The sequence below is a fragment of the Tachyglossus aculeatus genome, chromosome 17, assembly GCF_015852505.1.
Source record: "Tachyglossus aculeatus isolate mTacAcu1 chromosome 17, mTacAcu1.pri, whole genome shotgun sequence".
Taxonomy (NCBI): domain Eukaryota; kingdom Metazoa; phylum Chordata; class Mammalia; order Monotremata; family Tachyglossidae; genus Tachyglossus; species Tachyglossus aculeatus.
The window spans coordinates 37,905,630-37,928,864 of NC_052082.1; the positions used below are offsets into that span (position 1 = coordinate 37,905,630).

Sequence of the window (23,235 nt, forward strand, 5' to 3'; positions counted from 1 at the left end):
GAACATGTCTACCAACTCTTTTATAGAGTACTCTCCTCGGCACTCAGAATAGTGCTTTGCACACATTAAGCACCCAAAAATATGATTATCCAGCCCTAATCATAATAATAATGATAGTATTTGTTAAGCGCTTACTATGTGCCAAGCACTGTAAAATTCACTGGGGGAGATAGAAGGCAATCGGTTTGTCCCACCTGGGGCTCATAGCCTTAATCCCCATTTTACAGATGAGGAAACGGAGGCCCAGAGAAGGTAAGTGACTTGCCCGAAGTCACACTGCTAACACGTTGCAGAGCTGGGATTAGAACCCACGACCTCTGACTCCCATGTCCGTGCTCTTTCCACTAAGCCACGCTGCTTCTCATCTATAAATCCATTGTTCCATTCTTTTCTCCTCAGTTGTAAATGACATTTTGCCTATTTAGCCTGTCAGATTGGGAAGTAATTGAGGGCAGGGAATCATGCCCTCTCTTTTTATGGTATTTCTTAAGCTCTCATTATGTTCCAGGTGCTGTACCAAGCTCTGGGGTGAATACATGAAAACTGGTGGGTCACAGTCCCCGTCCCACACAGGGCTCACAGTCTCATGAACTTTGCCTCAGTTCCTGAGGCACGGAGAAGTGAAGTGACATGCTCCAAATCATCCAGGAGATAAGCAGCCTGGCCCAGTGGACAGAACATGAGCCTGGGCCCCGGTTCCAGCTCTTCCAACTGCTTACTATGTGACTTTGGGCAAGTTACTTATCTTCTCTGTGACCCAGTTCTCCTGTTCTCCCTCCTACTCAGACTGTGAGCTCCATGAGGTACAGGGATAATTTCAACCTGATTAGCTTGTGCAGTGCTTAGAGCAATGCTTGAACATAGTAAGCACATGAGAAGTACCATTAAAAAAATAAAAAGAGGGGGAGCCGTTATTAGAACCCAAGTCCTCTGACTCCCTGCCCATACTCTATCCACTAGGCCACATTGCTTCTTTCTTTCATCCTCCTAAGATTTGGGGTGGGTGGTCTTGTGAGGAGGAATTGGTGATAAAGCATCTGACTGGTGCAGTCTCAGTCATACCCTCTTGTCCCTGCCCGGAGGGTTGAGCTGATTCTACTAAGACACGATGCCACCCAAACAATTACTTGTCAGCCATTCATTCATTCATTCAATCATATTTATTGGGTGATTACCGTGTGCAGAACACTGTACCAAGCTCTTGGAGAGTACAATTCAGAATAAAGTCAGACAATCCCTGCCCACACAGGGCTTACAGTCACATATATCTTATCAGCCTCTGTCCCAGACATTGACAAATCCTCAGACGCTGGACTTTCTCTTTGGACAGACCTTTATGTGGATAACCCGACGGTCAGAACCCTGAGGAGGAATGGGAGAGTCAGCTAAAGGAAACAGAAATGTTGTCCCTTAGAAGAGGGAGGAGGAATCTCCCCTTTAGGACTCTACCCAGGGCGGCCTTCAGATCCCGGTTTCTCAGGCTGTAGATGAGAGGGTTCAGGGTGGGGGTAACCACTGTGTAGAACACGGACACCAGCAGGTCCAGGGTCGAGGGGGACTCTGAAACGGGCTTAAGGTAAGAGATGACAGCCATAGTGAGGAAGACGGTGAAGATGGCGAGGTGAGGCAGGCAGGTGGAGAAGGCTTTGGCCCGGCCCTCAGTAGCCGGCATCCTCAGCACAGTCTGGAAGATGCTCACGTAGGAGACGACTATGAAGGTGAAGCAGACAACACTTAAAGCTGACCCACCGGTGACACTCACATTGATGACAACGTCGTCCTCGGAGCAGGAGATCTTCAGCAGGGACGGGACGTCACAGAAGAATGGATGGACTATACTGGACCCACAGAAGCTCAGGGAGAAAGTCGAAGCTGTATACAAGACCCCAAACAGCGCCCCGCTGAGCCAGGAGGCGGCCGCCATTTTTCCACAGGCCGTGTTTGTCATGATAAGCTCATAGTGCAGGGGTTGGCAGATGGCAGCATAGCGGTCGTAGGACATCGCCGTGAGGACAACCAGCTCTGAAGCGGCAAAAACGACAACGAGGAAGACCTGGATGACACAGCCTAGGAGGGAGATGGATCTACGATCAGTTAGGGAGATGACGACAGACTAGGGGAGGGTGACAGAGATGAGACAGAGGTCGAGGACAGACAGGTGCCTGAGGAAGAAGTACATGGGAATGTGGAGGCGCCGGTTGAGGGTGGTGACGGCGACGACGAGGAGATTCCCCGTCAGGGCCGCCAGGTAGACCAAAAGGAATAGCGCGGCATGGACCAGCTGCAGCTCCCGGATCTCCGAGAATCCCAGTAGGAGGAATCTCACTGTGGAGACGCTGGGCATTTTTGAGGGGCAGCATTGACCTTCTGCATGTGATGAGGGAAGAGCCAAAGTTAGAGTTCATTGATTGAATAAGTGAAAGAATTGACAGGACACTTGTTGGTGATTCTCTATGGAGAGGAGACAATTATTGAATTCAAAATGATCCTTGAATTCACGGTGGAGACACTGAACATTTCTGGGAAATGATGTCAACTCCCTGCACAGGAAGAAGGAGGGAAGACGTTTTGGGTGAAGGAATAAGATTAAGTCAATCAGTTCTATTTATTGTGTACCTACATAGGACAGGGTATTAGTGGGTATGAGTACATATGATCACTGCCCCCAAGGAGCTTCCATTCTATTGGAAGCACCAACTTTCGAACTGTGTGGAAACAGGGTGTTATTGGGAAGAACACAGTCCTGTGAGTCAGAGGAAGTGGCAAATCCCAAATCTACTACTTGCTGGCTGCGTAGCCATGGGAAAGTGACTTAATTTCTCTATGTCTCAGTTTTCTCAATAGTAAAATGAGGATTCGATACCCGTTTTCCCTCCTACTTAGTCTGTGAATCCCTTGTGGGACACGGACTAGGTTCTACCAGATTGTCCTGAATCTCCCCTACCACTTAATACTTTGCTTGGCACATAGTAAGCACTTAATAAATATCAGGAAAATTATTTTTGGTTGAGGAGACTGAAACTAGAATGAATAGCAGATAGCAGAGATAACAGAATATAAAGGTATGGACTCGACTTTGGTGAAATTTTTCGATGGCTTTAGGGTCAAACAAAAAGTGCCTTTACACGTACATTCATAGACGTCGTGGAGAGAAAATGGTCTGGTAGATGGAAGGACCAGGATTTTAATCCTACCTCCGCTCCTTGTCTGCTGTGTGACCTCTGGCCAGTCACATACCTTCTCTGTTCCTCAGCTACCTCATCTGTGAATTGGGGATTACTGCGAGGACCCTATGGGGTATGGACTATGTCCAACCTGATTAGCTTGCATCCACCCCTGTGGATACAAGTGGATACTCTCTGTATGGTACCTGGCATATAATGTGTACTTAGCGATACCATAAAACAAACAAGAAAAAATGAAACCCACATATACACCAAACTGATTCCATTTGCTCACATATCTACACTTGTACACACACAAACACAAGCTTACCTCATCATTCATCTAGTCCTTTCCTAAAGCATCGCTCAGCCTACATCTCTCCTCTCTTTAACCTCCTCTCAAGAAACGTTGTGTCTTCGCAAGCAACAAAAACTCAAGGTCGGCTTGTAGGCTCTCTCCATATGACTGCACTTCACTCTCTTTCCATTGTTCAACTCGTCTTCTCAGTGGTCAAAGCAACTTTCTAGTTGTTACTCAAGATCGCCTCTCCCATTTCTATCCTAGCCTGGAACTCCCTCTCTTAGCCACTCAAAATCACAGAGAGCACAGTTCTTTCTGAATTCTGAGCACTGCTAAACTCTTCACTTCTTCATCCAGCTTCCTCTATTCATTTCCCAGCCCTCTGAAACCACTTCACCTAACTCAAGTGCGGTTAAACTCATGTCCACCCTCATTTAGTGGAAAAAGCGTGGGCCCAGGTGTTCTCTTCTTGACTGTGAGCTCCTTGTGGGCAGCATACACATCTACCAACTCTGTTCAATTGTACTCTCCCAAGCATAGCTTAGTGGGAGTCAGAAGACTTGGGTTATAATCCTATGTCCCTTTGCTGCTTTGGGATCTTGGGCATGTCGCTTCACTTCTCTGGGCTTCAATTTCCTCATCTGTGAAATGCCACGCGATAATTGCATATTCATTTTTCCAATCTTTGTTCCTTCTAGAAGAGGCGGGCATGGAATGTGTCTGTTGTGAATGTATCTGAATGTGTCTTTCTAAAGTGGAAAGAGCACTTCACCTCTGCCTTCAAACATGCCCACGTCTCCCTCGTCCTAAAATGGCCCTCTCTTGACTCCACTACCCCTTTAAGTTAGGTGGGGGTGAGTTAGACAAAGGTGAAAACATTCACAGTGTCTAAAGTCTGTCTGTGAAACCAGGAACTGTTGGGAAGCTAGGATGCAGATGCTGTTGTTTCCACGGGAACCCTCAGGGACAGCAACATAGCTGATGCTGCAGGGATAGGGCCCTTGTCTCCCAGGAGCCTAAAGAAACCAAGTGACCAGAGGGGGCGTGACCCTCCTACCATTCATATCCAAACTCCTAGAGTGAGTCGTCCACACTCGCTGCCTCTAGTTACTCAACTCCAACTCTCTCCTGGACCCTCTCCAGTCTGGATTCTGTCCCTTCCACTCCACCGAAACTGCCCTCTCAAAGTTCACTAATGACCTCCTTCTTGACATATCCAATGGCCTCTACCCTATCCTAATCCTCCTCGACCTCTTAGCTGCCTTTGACACTGTCGACCATTCCCTTCTTCTCAACACGTTATCCAACCTTGGCCTCACGGACTCCGTCCTCTCCTGATTCTACTCTTATCTCTCTGACCGTTCATTCTCGGTCCCCTTCGCAGGATCCTCCCCCTCCCATCCCCTAACTGTAGTAGTTCCTCAAGGGTCAGTTCTTGGTCCCCTTCTGTTCTCTATCTACACTCACTCCCTTGGTGTACTCATTTGCTCCCACTGCTTCAACTATCATCTCTACACAGATGACACCCAAATCTACATCTCCCCTCCCCTGTTCTCTCTCCCTCCTTCCAGGCTCGTATCTCCTTCTGCCTTCAGGTCATCTCCACCTGGATGTCTGCCCGACACCTAAAACTCAACATGTCCAGGACTGAGCTCCTTATCTTCCCTCCCAAACCATGTCCTTTCCCTGACTTTCCCATCACTGTAGACGACATTACCATCCTTCCCATCTCACAAGCCCACAACCTTGATGTCATCCTCGACTCCGCTCTCTCATTCACCCCACACATCCAATCTGTCACCTAAACCTGCCGTGTCACCTTCATAACATCTCCAAGATCTGCCCTTTCCTCTTCATCCAAACCGCTAACTTGTTGGTACAATTTCTCATCCTATCCCTACTGGATAACTGCATCAGCCTCCTTTCTGATCTCCCATTCCCCTGCCTCTCCCCCCTTCAATCTCTACTTCACGCTGGTCCCCGGATTATCTTTCTACAGAAACGCTCTGGGCATGTCACTCCCCTCATCAAAATCTCCAGTGATTGCCTATCAACCTTAGAATGAAGCAAAAACCCCTCACCATTGTCTTCAAAGCTCTCGATCAACTTTACCTCTCCTAACCGACTTCCCTTGTCTCCTTGAATCAAAATGATTCAAAATTAATAGATTGATAGTAAATTAGACTGTGTCTTCCTAGACCAGTAGGCTGGACAGCCCATGAGAACAGGGATTACAACCTTTCCCACTATTTGCCTTCTCCCAACATTTGGGAAGAACTCTTACAGGGAGGAATTGCTGATAGTGTTAGTGGCTGTCCAAAGCTGGTCCCACTCATTCAGCTTTGCCTGTCATTTACCCTCTGCAAGGGATTCTGGGACCCACAGAAGGCCAAAGTGACTGTCCAAAGTGCTGACGCTGTGCCAGAGGCCCGTAGCCCGGAGGGTAGTTGGCATGGTAGCGAGGTTTGAGGATGAAGGAGGGGAGGTGTGTGATGGTTGGGGGTTACTTGACTGAAAAACACCTCCCCTCCTGCTAGCACCCCTGACCCGCTGGGTGCTGTGGCCCGGGTCCGAACCCCAGATTAGGCCTCAGACCGGCTCCATCTCTTCCATACTCATCCTCGCCCCCCCCCGCCCCTCCATACCACTCACCCCCGGTCACTCTCACTGGGGCAACGTGGGGCTGGGGATCGCTGGCCTCTGCAGGGCTAAGCTGGTCCCCTCTTTTCTCTCCGACTCGTGGGTTCAATCAGCAAGGAAGGGACAGAGAGGGACCCTCAGTCCCTCTCAGCTCTCCCCCTGTCCCTGAGAAGCTCGCCAGACCGGCCCCCGGCCCTGTAGATAAAGCAGAAGCTGCTCCCAGGGGAATCACTGGAGGATGGCTTGGGGCCAAGCCAAGGGACCTCTTGGCCTGGACAAGTCACACACCCTCTGGTCACATGGTTTCTTTAGGCTCCTGGGAGACAAGGGCCCGATCCCTGCAACATCAGCTATGTTGCTGGCCCTGAGGGTTCCCGTGGAAACAATGGCATCTGTATCCCAGCTTCCCAACTGTTCCTGTTTTCACCGACAGGCTTTAGACACTGTGAATGTTTTCACCTTTGTCTACCTCACAATCTGAGACACTCAATCTGTTAGTTAATAAGCCAACTGTACCTTTTCCCTATGGTCTTTGTGATGCACTTACTATATATCAGGCACTATACTAAGTGCTGGAGTATTTACAAAGCTAAACAGATTGGACAGCGTACATATCCTCCATGAGGCTGACATCTCAATCCCTATCATACAAATGAGGGAACTGAGGCACGGAGAAGTTAAGCGACCCTGCCCAAGGTCACACAGCAGACATGAGGTGGAACTGAGATCAGAATCCATGTCCATTTGAATCCCAGGCCCATGCTCTACCCTACGCGATGCTGCTTCCTCTGACTTGTCCTATTTGCAAATCCGTTGAAGCTCTGTTCATACTGTTATACTATATAAACTGTATTCTTGAATCAGGCATTCGTCCACTTTCTTATCTTTCCCTTCTCTCCTTCCTATTCTATGTAATTTATTCTGTGTCTATCTCCCCCATTAGATCATAATCTCCTGGAGAGCAGGGGTTGTGTAATCACAAAACTGTGTGTTTAAGGAAGGCTGGTGTTGCAGAATTCACTTTGTCAGACACTACGTGCACACAAACCATTTCTTCCTGCAACACAGCACAATTCGTCCAAGCAGGCTAGAAGCGTAGAATGGAAGTTTGCAAATTTTCAGACGGCTTCCTAGCCAAAACAGCTTCCAGGAAAAACAAGGATTAGGGCAAAATTGAGTCTACCAACAAGCTCCTACTTTCAGGATTTTTTTATGGTATTTGTTAAGGGCGTTCCATGTGCCGGGCACTGTACTAAGCAGTGGGGAGCTGCAAGCAAATCGGTTTGGACACAGTCCCTGTCCCACAAGGGGCTCACAGTCTTAATCCCCATTTTACAGATGAGGTAACTGAGGTACAAACAAGTGAAGTGACTTGCCCAATGTCACACACCAGATACGTTGCAGTACTTCCCTGTTCCAGGTAGAATTTTTTCTCTCCGGACTCCGCCATGAGGGCCCGAGATCTCCCTTCCTGAGAAGCCCGCTATCGGGCTCCAATGACCTGCCTCCGGGCTAATGATCATCCCCCTCCCGGACATCTGCATCCCTGTCCGAGGACACCGAGGCCCACCCCCCAACCCTGCCACAGGCCCCGCAACCGGTCAGAAGCTCATGTATCTCCCAGATGACCCTCGAGAGTTGATCTCTCTGTTGACCGTCCAACGCCGCTGGACTGAAACCCCTCCCATGATCACTAGACTCATCCCTCGAAGTGACCGTCCAGGTAGCCAACCAGGGTCATGAGACATTGTGTCCCCCTGCTTACCCCCCGGCCAAAAAAGCAGCCTTCTTTGGAGAGTCTCTCCTCCCTCCTTCCCTGTGTTAGAACCGGTTCTTAGAACCCACCGCCCTGCTCCCCGGGTAACAATGGCCTTGTTCTCACTGAGTTACTTTTAGCAACTACCTGCATTCTACCTGGACTCTCCTTGCCATTAGCCTTTTCGATTTGATTGACCCATGGACAATTCAACATTCTACTATGGACATCACCCGCTTATTTTATTGTTACTATTGTATGTTAATTGTTAACTGCTCTCAGTGTTGTCATTTACCTCCCTGACCTCACCATGACCTATCAATTCCACTGCTCCCATCTGCCCTTCCCAGTCCTCACGTTCCCCTTCTCCTCTCCCACCCAGCTCTTTCCCTCCCTTAGCTCCACCCCTCCCCCCCTCCCCGCCCCCTCCCTAGAATCCCACTGTACCAGAGCCAATCCTCAACCCCCTCCCCTTGTGCAGGTCCCCGACAAAACACTCATCCAACCCCTTTCCTCTCCTTCTTCCCGCCCCCGTTCCATCCCAGTTCTCCTGGCTCATCGCCACCCCTCATCCCCCCTCCCCGCCGAGATCGCCGCCAACTCATTCCCAACCAAACCCTCCCCACCCCCACACCCTTCCTCCTCTCTCCCCTCCTTCCGCAGCTGCTTCCAAGTGTGGCCTATGGAACCACCCACTCCATTATAGGTTAGTTCCCTTTCATCCTTGACCTGTTCCTTTCCCACTCTCTCCTCCTCCTCACCCTCACTGAGACCTGGCCTACCTCGCATGATATGGTCTCTCCTCCTGCTCTCTCCAGCGGAGGGCTCTTCTTCTCCCACTCCCCCAGACTCACTGGGAAAGGAGGAGGTGTCGGCTTCCTTCTCGCACCCCAATGCGGCTTTCGCACTATCCCTTCTCCCCCTTCCCCTTCCTTCCCCTCATTTGAAGCCCATATTATTCGTCTCTACCACCCCGTCCAGACTCTTGTAGCCATCATCTACAGCCCCCCTGGTCCCACCTCCAACTTTTTTTAAACCATTTTGACCCCTTTATCACCTTCCTTCTCTCTATTTCCATGCCCATTCTGATCCTCGCTGACCTCAACATCCACATGATGTACCCGATGACTCCTCTGCTGCCCGCTTTCTATCACTCTTTGACTCCGCCAAACTCCTGCTCCACCCCACCTCGCCCACTCACCAGCTTGGTCACACCTTCGATCTCATCATTTCTTACCGCTGCACTATCTCCACCCTCACCAACTCTTAAATCCCTCTCTCTCTCATCCGTGTCCACTCTGCGCTGCTCCCCACAGTGAGGACTGCAGGGTCCGGAGCCCAGTGCCAGCAGCTGTGTCCAAAAAACCCTGACATGATCCAGAAGCAGCCGGGTGAAATCCGTTGGTCAGTGGTGTTTACCAAGCCCTTAACTCTGGGCAGAGCAGTGCTGGCAAGAGGATAATAATAATAATTGTTATTGTAATATTTGTTGAGCACTTACTAAGTGTCAGGCACTGGGGTAGATGCAAACTAATCAGGTTGGACATGGTCCCTGTCCCCCATGGGGCTCACACTCTTTATCCCCATTTTACAGATGAGGGAACTGAGGCCCAGGGATTGAAATGAATGGCCCATGGTCACAACTGACACGTGGCAGAGCTGGAATTTAGAACCCAGGTCCTTCTGACTCTCAGGCCAGTGGTCTATCCACCAGGCTGAAACGTGCGACACAGTCTCCATCCCACAAGGGTCTCACAATCCAAGTAGGAGGGAGAACAGATATTCAAACCCCATTTTACAGGTGAGGTAACTGAGACACAGAGAAGTGAAATGACCTGCCAAGGTCACCCAGCAGACAAGTGGTGGAGCAAGGCTTAGAGCCCGTGACCTTCTTATTTTCAGGTCCGTGATCTATAGAAGCGGCGTGGCTCAGTGGAAAGAGCACGGCCTTTGGAGTCAGAGGTCATGGGTTCAAATCCCGGCTCCATCAGTTGTCAGCTGTGTGACTTTGGGCAAGTCCCCCCCCCCCGGCTTTACCTCCTTCCCTTCCCCGCAGCACCTGTATATATGTTTGTACGTATTTATTACTCTATTTATTTATTTATTTGTACATGTTTATTCTATTTATTTTATTTTGTTAATATGTTTTGTTTTGTTCTCTGTCTCCCCCTTCTAGACTGTGAGCCCACTGTTGGCTAGGGACCGTCTCTATATGTTGCCAACTTGTACTTCCCAAGCGCTTAGTACAGTGCTCTGCACACAGTAAGTGCTCAATAAATACAAATGAATGAATGAATGAATGAATGAACCTTCTCATCTGCCTTGTCTCTCACATTCTTACCTCTGTAAATATATACTACTCCCCGACAGAGGCCTCCAGTTTCTTGACCCCCATCCATCTCTCTCCCAGACTGAGCCCCCATTTTCCTCTCCCCCTCCCCATCCCCCCACCCTACCTCCATCCTCTCCCCACAGCACCTGTACACGTTTGTATAGATTTATTACTCTATTTATTTTCCTTGTACATATTTACTATTCTATTTATTTTGTTAATGCTGTGCATCTAGCTTTATTTCTACTTATTCTGATGACTTGAAACCTGTCTACATGTTTTGTTTTGTTGTCTATCTCCCCCTTCCAGACAGTGAGCCCGTTGTTGGGTAGGGACCGTCTCTATATGTTGCCAAATTGTACTTCCCAAGCGCTTAGTACAGTACTCTGCACACAGTAAGTGCTCAATAAATGGGATTGAATGAATTAATGAATGAATCACACCCCACCTTGCCTCGCTATCCTCTCTACCCACTCTACCCATTCTTGATTACCAGATTACTGCTCTGAACCCCACCCTTTCTACCCAACTCAACTCGCTCAGTCCCCTTTCCCTTCATCGCTCTCGCACCACTAACCCACAGGCCAGGATCACTGCCACTGTCCGCCTCCTTCTCTCTTAAACTCGAGCTGCTGAATGCTGCTGCCGAAAGCCTAAACACTAAGCCAATCTTGTTCACTTTAAGTTTATCCTTTCCAGCCTTAACTCTACTCTCTCCTCTGACAGGCAAAACTATTTTTCTTCCCTTATTGATACCTATGCCCATCACCTCCGTCAGCTGTTTGAGACATTTAACTCCCTGCTCAAGCCCCCTGTTCGTCCCCCTCCTACATCCCTCACCAGCAATGATCTGGCCACCTGCTTCATTAGGAAAATTAACACCATCAGGTCTGAGCTCTTCAAAGTCACCCCCTTCTCCATCCCCTCGGCTCTCAACCCTCTCCTCTACTTTCCCATTCCTTCCAGCAGTATCTTCAGAGGAGATCTCCTCCCTCCTCTTGAGTGCCACCACTCCACCTGTGCTTCGGACCCCATTCCCTCTCATTTTATAAAATTTCTAACCCATTACCCTCCTCCCCTCCTTAACTTCCATCTTCTCAGTCTCTCCTCAACAGCTACTTCCCCTCTGCCTTCAGACATGCCCACGTATCCCCATCCTAAAAAAAACCTCTCTTGACCCCACTGCCCCTTCCAATTATTGCCCTATCTCCCTCCTACCCTTCCTTTCCAAACTCCTAGAGAGAGTCGTCGACACTCGCTGCCTCGAATTACTCAACTCCAACTCTCTCCTGGAACCCCTCCAATCTGGCTTCCGTTCCCTCCACGCCACCGAAACTGCCCTCTTAAAGGTTGCCAATGACCTCCTTCTTGACAAATGCAATGGCACCTACTCTATCCCCATCCTCCTTGACCTCTCAGCTGCCTTTGACACTGTCGACCAAACCCTTTTCCTCAACACGTTATCCAATCTTGGCTTCACGGACTCATTTTATTTTCCCCTAATGAATTACTGCCTCCATTCTCCATTCCTCCCAAGCTCACCATCTCACTATGCCTTGTTCCTAACTCCCCCCACTCAGACCCGTACTTCACCACCTTTCTCCAGCTTGGAATTCCCTCTCCCTTTTTATTTAATAATAATAATAATAATAATAATAATAATAATAATAATAATAATAATAACAATAATAATAATAGCATTTGTTAAGCGCTTACTATGTCCAAAGCACTGTTGTAAGCGCAGGGGTGGATACAAGGTGATTAGATTGTCCCACTCGAGGCTCACATTCTTAATCCCTTTTACAAATGAGGCAACTGAGGCACAGAGAAGTCAAGTGAATTGCACAAAGTCACACAGCTGACAAGCAACGGAGCCTGGATTAGAACCCATGACCTCTGACCCCCAAGCCCGTGTTCTTTCCACTAAGCCACGCTGCTTACCCACCAGACCACAGGGCTTCCCATCTTCAGAACTCCTTCCTGAAACTCTAATAAATCCACGGGACCTTCCCTGATTAATTTTTTCATAATGGTACGTGGTGATTACTATTTTCCAGGGACCATTCTAAGCATTGAAGGACATACAAGATAGTCAAGTTGGACACGGTCCCTGTCCCGCAAAGGATTTCCATTCTTAATCCCCATTTTACAGATTAGGTAGTTGAGGCAAGAAATGAAATGACTTGCCCAAGGTCACCTGATAGACAAGTGGTGGAAGCAGAACTAGAAACCAGGTCTTCTGACTCCCAGGTCCATGCTCTATCAACTGGGCTATGCTGCTTCCCTGTGCTTCCCTGTTTTTGGGTGTTTATTTGTCTCAGTCTGGTACTATGTAAAAAGCCCCCCTCCCCATCCTTAGTAATAATAATAATAATAGTTACTATTATTAATAATAGTATAGGATGATAATAATAATAATAATTGTTATCATTATTATTATCATTGTGGTATTTGATAAGCGTTTATTATGTGCCAGGCATTGTATTAAGCGCTGGGTCAGACAAATTCCTGTCCCAAATGGGGCTCCCAGTCTTAATCTCCATTTTACAGATGAGGTCACTGAGGCCCAGAGAGGTGAAGTGACTTGCCCAAGGTCACACAGCAGACAGGTGGTGGATCTGGAATTAGAACCCAGGTCCTTCCGTACTCCATCCACTTGGCGACACTGCTTCTCTTGTCTTGCTGCTACTGGGATCGAGATACCTGAGCTCTTTCCCCGAGCAGGACTTAATTGGAGTACAGGCAGTTTCCCTGGGAATCTATGGAAAATCTATTTTGGAACCAGGTGATTCCTTTTTCCAGATTGCACTCATCCTCTGCTCATTCTGCATAGCCAAAAACGGGCAGATGACCGGAAAGGTGAACCCTAACACCATTTGGCAGTTCACCAGCAGAGGAGATTTTTCTTTCATGTTGAGTATAACACTCAGCATCTGCGCATCAGGCAGAAACACCTCACCCTGGGCTTCAAGGCTCTCCATCACCTCGCCCCCTCCTACCTCACCTCCCTTCTCTCCTTTTACAGCCCACCCCGCACCCTCCGCTCCTCTGCTGCTAATCTCCTCACCGTACATCGTTCTCGCCTGTCCCGCCATCGACCCCCGGCCCACGTCATCCCCCGGGCCTGGAATGCCCTCCCTCTGCCCATATGCCAAGCTAGCTCTCTTCCTCCCTTCAAGGCCCTACTGAGAGCTCACTTCCTCCAGGAGGCCTTCCCAGACTGAGCCCCTTCCTTCTTCTCCCCCTCGTTCCCCTCTCCATCCCCCCCATCTTACCTCCTTCCCTTCCCCACAGCAACTGTATATATGTATATATGTTTGTACATATTTATTACTCTATTTATTTATTTTACTTGTACATATCTATTCTATTTATTTTATTTTGTTAGTATGTTTGGTTTTGTTCTCTGTCTCCCCCTTTTAGACTGTGAGCCCACTGTTGGGTAGGGACTGTCTCTATATGTTGCCAACTTGTACTTCCCAAGCGCTTAGTACAGTGCTCTGCACACAGTAAGCGCTCAATAAATACGATTGATGATGATGATGATGGACTGCCCCCCATAGAGGAGGACATAGAGGGCGGCTACAGCCGTCACCGTCTTGGCCGCTCTGACCTCGGACATTGCCCCTGGGGAGCACCCAGGGCGGTGGAGGTGCCGGACCCGCCGGACCCGTACAGGATGAGCACCAAGTAGCCGCTGACCGCGCTCATGAGCCCCACAAAGAACAAGTCGCGGAGGAAGAACATGATGGTGATGAGCAGGATCTCCGCGCTGACACTGACTTTTACGCAATATTTGAGGTCCAGCACGAGTTTAACACTGCTGATGTTCCTGGGGCCTGTCATGTGCATTGGCATACTTCAGTCTACGAGCAGATTGAGGCCCCAGGAGAGGAGGCAGGAGAGGACGACACCCCTAGGTAACCTGTCTTTGATCCGGGACAACCGAGCTTTCCCGGGGCTGATGGTAACGGCCTGGGTGATGCTCAGAAGGCAGGTGGTGCAGATGGGCAGTCCCTGGCCCACTCGAGAACCGTACATGAGGAATTTACATCCGATGTCACTCAGGAAATTTCTCCATGCCCAGGCTGACAGAGTCTCTGGGATTCCGAGGGTGAGAAGTATCATGGTGTTGGCCAAAGTCAGGTGGCTGAAAATCAGACTCAGGGAGCTGAACTTGGGGCTGATGGACACCATGCGGATATAAAACACCAAGAGGAGTACATTCGCCAAGGTCCTGATGGTGATCTGAAACAACATCGCAGTCCCGAAGGACATGGAAATGCCATCTATTCTCTTCCATTTTTCCTAAAAACCAGAAGAGGCCTCCTGCAAAGAAATTTGGAATGAAGGAGAGAAGAAGATGAGACAGGAAATCCACAGCTGTAATTTATTTATTTATATTAATATCTGTCTCCCCCTCTAGTTTGTGAGATTGTTGTGGGCAGGGATTGTGTCTATCAGCTCTGTTGTTGTGTACTCCCCCAAGAGTTTAGTACAGGGGTCTGCACACAGTATAAGCATTCAATAAATACAACTGATGGACTGATTCATCTCGCTGTGCTCTGCCCCTTGGAAGATGTGGAGGATAAAAATGACCACTGGCCAGTGACATTGGATCTAAAACAACACCCCAACACCCGAATTGTGTTCAATCCCTCTGCCTAATGTCTGGACTGTCACTTGATGACTGTGGTATGTTTTAAGCACTTACCATAAGCCAAGCACTGCTCTAAGCGTTAGGGTAGATCCATATTAATCAGGTGGGGTATGATCCCTATCCCACATGGAACTTACAGTCTAAGTAGGAGGGAATATTGGCATTCAATCCCCATTTTTCTGTTGAGGAAACTGAGGCATAGAGAAGTTAGGTGACCTATCCAAATTCAGAAAGCAACGTGGCCTAGTGGAAAGGGCATGGACACGGGAGTCAGAGGACCTGGGTTCTAATCCAGGACGCTGTATGACCTTGGGCAAGCCACTTCACTTCTCTGTGCCTCAGTTCCCTCATCTGTAAAATGGGAACTAAGACTGTGAGCTCCAAGTGGGACACGGACTTTGTCTAACCTGATTATCTTGTATCTAGCCCAGCGTTTAGAACAGTGCCTGGAGTTTAACAAGTACCATAAAAAACCCCAACAAATGCCTTTTTAAAACATTAGGGGCAGGCGGAACTGGGCTAGCACCTCTTTACAGATGACTCCCAAAACATCCCATTCAGCCCCTGAGTTCTCATCCAAACTACAGTTCCCCAACTCCTCTTGTCTTCAGGTAATCCCCACTTGGGGGTGGGGGGGAACCTGTCTCTGTACCAATCCTCCCAGCCAGTCACCACCTTGCGGACATCAGCGAATCACCATTTTGCTGATATTTGGGAGACTTTCTGAAGCCACTCTGCTGCTCATCTGTTGAGTGACTTTAGGCAAGTCACTTCACCTCACTGTGCCTCAGTTCCCTCATTGGCAAAATGGGGTTTCAATACTTGTTCTCTCTCCGACTTAGACTGTAAGCCCCATGTGGGACCACAATGCTTGGTACAGTGCTGGGCACATAGCAAGGGCCACAGCGTTTGGTACAGTGCTGGGAACATAGCAAGTGCTTAACAAATACCACAATCAGTATTTTCTGGAGGGCAATATTTTCCCTTTTAGATATCAAGATTAAAGTGGAGTCTTTTCCAAAATCTCGGAGAGGTCCCTTCTTCTAAGATCTTTGGAGTCCGGGAGAAGGGAGAGGGTGACCAGCCCTGGTCTCCATCACAGTTGGAAGTTGCTATATTGAACTCTCCCAAGCGTTTAGTACAGTGTCCTGCACATAGTAATCGCTCAATAAATACTATTGAAGCTACAAAAAGCCTCGAGAAGCCACTGACAGAGAGACGGCTTTAATCCACTCACACGTCTCATGCTGGCTTGAGGGGCTGATGGCGGGCAGACACTGACAGATCGAAGCTGAGGCAGCCTCTTTTCACTACTTTCTGCCCTTGGGGACTGATACGTGAATGTGTGTGTGTGTGTGTGTGTGTGTGTGTGTGTGTGTGTGTGTGTGTGTGTGTGTGTGTATGTGTGGTGTGTGAGCATAATTGATCCACCTTTTCAGTTGTACCCACTCTCCCTTCCCCAGTGACACCTAAACCCGGGACAAAATTAACCCAGAGTCCTCCCTGCCATTATCCATTCATCATCATAATAACTGTGGTATTTATTAACCGCTAACTATGTACCAGGCACTGTACTAAACACTGAGGTAGATACATGCTTAACAGATTGGACACAGTCCACGTCCCACACGGGGCTCACAGCCCCAATTTACAGACGAGGTAACAGAGGCATAGAGAAGTGAAGTGAGTTGCCTGAGGTCATGTAGCAGACAAGTAGTGGAGCCGGGATTAGAACCAAGGTCCTTCTGACTCCCAGGCCCCCGTTCTATCCATTAGGCCACGTTAAGAGCATGGGCCTGGGAGCCACAAGACATGGATTCTAAGTCCGGCTCCACGAACTGTCTGCTGTGCGACCTTAGGCAAGTCACTTCACTTCTCTGGGCCTCAGTTACCTCAACTGTAAAATGGGGATGAAGACTATGAGCCCCAGGTGGGACAACCTGATTACCTTGTATCTATCCCAGTGCTTAAAACAGTGCTTGGTACATAGTAAGCGCTTAACAAATACCATTATTATTATTATTAGTAGTATTAAAAGATGTCTTTGCTAAGACATAGCAATATCAGAAGGGCAGCCTGCAGGTTTCAGAAATATCACAGGCCTTACTAAGTGTGGCATTTGTTAAGCTCTTACTAGGTGTCAGGCAGTGTACTAAGCACTGAGGCAGAAACAAGCTGGTTGGACACAGTTCACATCCCACATTGGGCTCATGGTCTTATTCCTCATTTTACAGATGAGGTACATGGAGGCCCAGAGAAGTGAAGTGGCTAGCCTAGGTCACACAGCAGACACGTGGCAGAGCCAGAATTAGAATGCAGGTCTTTCTGAGTCGCAGATGTGGACTCTAACCACTAGGCAACATTGATCACTTCCTGTTTGGGGAGGACCCATGGCCTGAAACAGGCAGGTAGCCCAGTTGGCCCGGGGCCAGAGATCTGCAGAGCCTTAATGAGGCTCCCTGGGCAGGCTCAGGACTGGCCCTATTTTTGGGATCCTCCCAAGGGCCCCGCACCCCCGGGGCTGTTTGGTGGGTAAGACCGGTCCTGTCAGAGAACAGTACTACCCCTGGGGGAGAGTCCGCCGTAAATAAAATCTTAGTTATTTTCCCGTCCTCCACCTCAGTGAGCCAGGATTGATGGAACTGAGACCAAACAATTAGTGAGGAAAAGGAGAAAGAAGCGGAGACCAGAAGACTCCAAACTACAACAGGTAAGCGAGGTTAAACATCGTCGATTGTATTTATTGATCGCCTAGTGTGTGCAGAGCACTGTACTAAGCGCTTGGGAGAGTACAATGGAATACAGTTGGTAGACATATTTTCTGCCCACAACGAGGTTGATGAGTTGGTTATGATATATATTGTACTGGGTGGTTATTCAAGTAGCTTGGCCCAGTGGAAAGAGCCTAGTCTTGGAAGTTAGGATACTTGCATTCTAATCCCTCCTTCACCACTTGTCTGCTTTGGGACCTTGGGCAAGTCACGTAATTTCACTTCTCTGTACCTAGGTTCCCTCTTCGGTAAAAGCGGTTTGGGGTTGATATAAAGAAATGTGGGAGTTAATAAGGGGTGGCTTGTTAGAAGAAGTGAGATTTTAGGGAGACTGAAGTCTGACGGATTATTGAGGGACTGGAATCTCAAATTAATGACACTGTGAGGCTGGGGATGCAGGAGAGAGGATTGAAAGGGAAGTACAATTAGGCGGTTAGCTTGCATGGAACAAAGAGCCAGAAGAGAAGTGATATGTGATAACAATTGTGATATTTTATGAAGTGGTTACTGTGTACCAAGCACTATAGTAGATATAGGATGGTCAGGTCACACATACTTCATGCCAGATGGAGATCACAGCCCAAAAGGAAAGGAGAACAGGTATTGATCGACATTTTACAGATGAGGAAACTGAGGTATGGAGAACTTGAGTTGTTCAAGGTCACACAACAAACAAGCGGCAGAACCAGGATTGGAACCTAGGTTCTCTGACTCCTAGGACCTGACCATCTTAATTGAGTTGGACACTTCAAAAACTGATTTATAAAACAATGGGGAAGGATGAGGACAGAGGCAATTCATTCAATCGTATTTATTGAGCGCTTACTGTGTGCAAAGCACTGTACTGAGCACTTAGGAGAGTATACCACAACAACAAAAGACACATTCCCTGTCCACAACAAACTCACAGTCTAGAGGCAATGTGGTGGAGGGCTGATACAGTAGTGTAGTGGCTATATGAGAGCTTGTATTAGGGTGGTAATTCTTTGGCTTAGGAGAGATTCTGGGAATTGCTGAAGAGGAAGAATAGGTAAGATTTAACAGGAAATTGTCTTTCAATTTCCACTCTGAATGAGGAGTAGAAAAATGGAAAAACCTTTGTGGCAGAAGCTGCCCCAGAGAGCTTTCCTTTAGATTGTCAGTGCCTTGGGAGGAGGCAAGTGGTTAATGGTCAATACCCTGAAATAAAAATCATAATAATTAATTATTACGGTATTTGTTAAGCGCTTACTGTGTGTAAAGCACTGTTTTAACCGCTGGGGTAGATGCAAGGTAATCAGATTGTCTCTCGTGGGGCTCACAGTCTTAATTCCCATTTTACAGATGAGGTAACTGAGGCACAGAGGAGTTAAGTGGCTTGCCCAGGGTCACACAGCAGACAAGTGGCGGAGTTGAGATTAGACCCCACGTCCTCTGACTCCCAAGCCCGTACTCTTTCCACTAAGCCATGTAGCTTCTCATGAAATTCATTCATTCAATCGTATTTATTGAGCACTGTACTAAGTGCTTAGAAAGTACAATTCGGCACCAACTAGAGACAATCTCTACCCAACAACGGGCTCACATCAACAGATTGCCAGGAAGCCTTGATGAACCTTGGAAAATCACTTCACTTCTCTGTGCCTCAGTTACCTCATCTGTAAAATGTGAATAAAAACATTGGACCCCACATCACACATAGACTGTGTCCAGCCAAACCGTCTTGTATTTATCACTGCACTTACTACCATACCTGTCACATAGTAAGTGCTTACAAATACCATTAAAAATCTATTGCACATTAAAAGTCCTTTTTGCTCTCTAAACCATCAGGGCATTGTTGAGCAGGAAAATATTGCTGAGATGTCTTCTCTGTTTTCCGGCAGCTTTTTGAGTTCCAACAAGAGGTGGAAATTCTGATACTGTGGGAAGAAGTGCAGTCTTGCATGTCCGCAAGCTTCAGAGGGAGTCAGGAAAGGAGCGGATTTGTTCATGGACTAGGAAAGCAGCAATCCGTCTGTTAATCAATTTTATTTATTGAGTGCTTACTGCACTCAACTAAGCACTTGGAAGAGTAGAGTATGACAGAATTGATAGACATGTTTCCTTCCCAAAAACAAGAGTCTAGTGGAAAGAATATAGGCCTGGGAGTCAGAATCAGACAATCGAATTTATTGAGTGCTTACTGTGTGCAAAGTACTATACTAAGCGCTTGGGAGAGTAAAATATAACAGCAAACAGACACATTCCCGCCGGATCTTGGTCCTAATTCTGGCTCCACCACTTGTTTGCTGGGTGGCCTTGGGGAGGTCACTTAACTTCTCTATGCCTCGGTTTCCTCACTTGTAGACCAGGGACTCAGTGCCTCTCCTCCCTACCCCTTAGACTGTGAGCTCCCTGTAGGAGGAGAGGGGCGGTGTTTGTCCTGATTACCGAATATCTACTCCAATGCTCAGCACAGTGCTTGGCTCAGAGTAAGGGCATAACAAACACATTTATTATCTTCCCTGAAATCAAATTCTTGTTGTCCTAGTCTGTTGCTTACCAATCTTCATGACCCAGCAGCAGCATGGCATAGTGGATAAAGCACGTGCTTGGGAGTCAGAAGGTCATGGGTTCTAATCCCTACTCTGCCACTAGTGTGCTGTGTGACCTTGGGAAAGTCACTTCACTTCTCTGTGCCTCTGTTACCTCATCTGTAAAGTGGGGATTAAGATTGTGAACCCCACATGGGACGGGGACTGTGTCTAACCCGATTTGCTCGTATCCACCCCAGCATTTAATACAGTGCCTGGCACATATTAAGCGCTTACCAAATACCATTATTATTATTATTATTATTATTATTATTATTATTATTATTATTATGTCCCATAAAATCACTAGCCTTTTGTTGACCTCCCATGTTCCACCACTTGCCAATGGGTCACACGTTCCTGGGGGACAGAGGCAGGGATGTTTTAAATATTATTTATTAGGTTCTTACTACATGTCAAACATTCATTCATTCATTCATTTAGTCGTATTTATTGAGCGCTTACTGTGCACTGTACTAAGCGCTTGGGAAGTAGAAGTTGGCAACATATAGAGACGGTCTGTACCCCGCCGTCGACCCCCGGCCAACGTCATCCCCCGGGCCTGGAATGCCCTCCCTCTGCCCATCCACCAAGCTAGCTGTCTTCCTCCCTTCAAGGCCCTACTGAGAGCTCACCTCCTCCAGGAGGCCTTCCCAGACTGAGCTCCTTCCTTCCTCTCCCCCTCGTCTCCCTCTCCATCCCCCCATCTTGCCTCCTTCCCTTCCCCACAGCACCTGTATATATGTATATATGTTTGTACATATTTATTACTCTTTATTTATTTATTTATTTTACTTGTACATATCTATTCTATTTATTTTATTCTGTTGGTATGTTTGGTTTTGTTCTCTGTCTCCCCCTTTTAGACTGTGAGCCCACTGTTGGGTAGGGACTATCTCTATATGTTGCCAACTTGTACTTCCCAAGCGCTTAGTACAGTGCTCTGCACGCAGAAGCGCTCAATAAATACGATTGATGATGATGATGATGATGACAACGGGCTCACGGTCTAGAAGGGGGAGACAGACAACAAAACAAAACATGTGGACAGGTGTCAGGTCATCAGAATAAATAGAAGTAAAGCTAGATACACATCATTAACAAAATAAATAGAATAGTAAATATGTACAAGTAAAATAGAGTAATAAATCTGTACAAACATATATACAGGTGCTGTGGGGAGGGGAAGGAGGTAGAGCGGGGGTGATGGGGAGGAGGAGAGGGAAAAGGGGGCTCAGTCTGGGAAGGCTGAGGTTAGTGGCAGAGGAGTGGAGGGTGCGGGATAGGCTGTAGAAGGAGAGAAGGGAGGTGAGGTAGGAGGGGGCGAGCCTTGAAGCCGAGAGTGAGAAGTTTTTGCTTGATGCATAGGTTGACTGGCAGCCACTGGAGATTTTGAACATACTCAGAGCGTTTCTGCACAAAGATGATCCAGGCAGCAGCATGAAGTATAGACTGAAGTGGGTAGAGACGGGAGGATGGGAGATCAGAGAGGAGGCTGATGCAGTAATCCAGTCGGGATAACTCTTCTGAGAGCTTGGATAGAAGCGAGTACTTAAGGTTGGACACAATCTCTATCCCTCATTTGGCTCACAGTCCAAATAGGAGGGAGAATGGAAGAAATGAAGCACAGAGAAGTGAAATGACTTGCCCAAGGTCACGCAGAAGACAGGTGGCAAAGCTGGGAAGAGAACCCAAGTTCTCTGTCTCCTAGGCCTGGACTTTTTTCACTAGGCAAAACTGCTTCTCATGGTAAAACCTCACGAAAGGCACTGACTATCAAATCCCCATTGAAAAAAGAGTCATTCAGGTCCACCTATTAGGAAATAGCCACTCACAGATTTATTTCAAAAGAATGCATTGAATTAGGGCCGAGATCAAAATTTCAATTGTTTTCAATTTTCAGGATTGAGAACAGATTGAGTAAATGTGCAAATGAGCTGCTATCTCTCCGTTATTGAAACTTCAGTCCATTAATCATATCACCTGTAAATACGGCACATAAAATAATGGTTGGCCTTATGAAAAAATATTATTATTATCATCATCATTAATAATAAGAATAGTAATATTTACTATTTACCAGCGCTTAGGACAGTGCTTGACATACAGTAAGTGCTTAACAAATAACCATTAAAAAAATTAACAGGCACTTTCTGTGGGCTGAACTGAGATATATGCAAGGTTATGAGATTGGAAATAGTCCCTGGCTCACACCGGGTTCACAAAATCTATCTTAGAGAAGCTGTGTGGCTCAGAGGAAAGAGCATGGGCTTTGGAGTCGGAGGTCATGGGTTCAAATCCCGGCTCCACCAATTGCCAGGTATGTGACTTTGGGCAAGTCACTTCACTTCTCTGTGCCTCAGTTACCTCATCTGTAAAATGGGAATTAGGACTGTGAGCCCCCCGTGGGACAGCCTGATCGCCGTGTAACCTCCCCAGCGCTTAGAACAGTGCTTTGCACATGGTAAGGGCTTAATAAATGCTGTTATTATTATTATTATTATTATTATTATTATTATTATTATTATTATCTTAACCCTATCTAACAGATGAAGAAACTGGGGTTCAGTAAGGGAAATTGACTTGCCTAAGGTCACACAGTAGACCAGAGACTTGAACAAGGGTCTCCTGAATCTCATGGCTACTAGGCAACAAAAATCAGATAATGAGAATAATTGTGGTATTTGTTAAGCGCTTACCATGTGCCTAGCACTGAATTAAGCGCTGATTAGGTACAAGATAACCAGGTCCCACATGGGGCTCACAGTCTAAGTAGGAGGAAGAACAGGTATTGAGGGAACTGAGGCGCAGAGAGGTTAAGTGAGTTGCCTAAGCTCACACTGTCAGTAAGTGGCAGAGCCAGGATTCTCATTATCTGATTTTTGTCCCGATATCTAATTTCCTTCAGTGGAGAGTTCTCTGTTTTAACTGCTACTTTTTCCACCCTTCTCAAGAACTCTAGAACAATTTGATTCAGTATGTTAGCCCTTTTCTGAACTCTGGTCTTTTTCCAGAATTCTCCTCACCGCCCCTTTCACATGCTTGTTCATCAAGGT

The 23,235-nt window shown here is 47.4% G+C and overlaps 2 pseudogenes; both read right to left on the reverse strand.

Annotated features, from left to right (window-relative positions):
* Nucleotides 1-1,381: 1,381 nt before the first annotated feature.
* LOC119939158 lies at nucleotides 1,382-2,344 on the reverse strand (annotated as a pseudogene).
* A 6,800-nt stretch (nucleotides 2,345-9,144) lies between these two features.
* On the reverse strand, nucleotides 9,145-23,229 carry LOC119939034 (annotated as a pseudogene).
* Nucleotides 23,230-23,235: the final 6 nt, after the last annotated feature.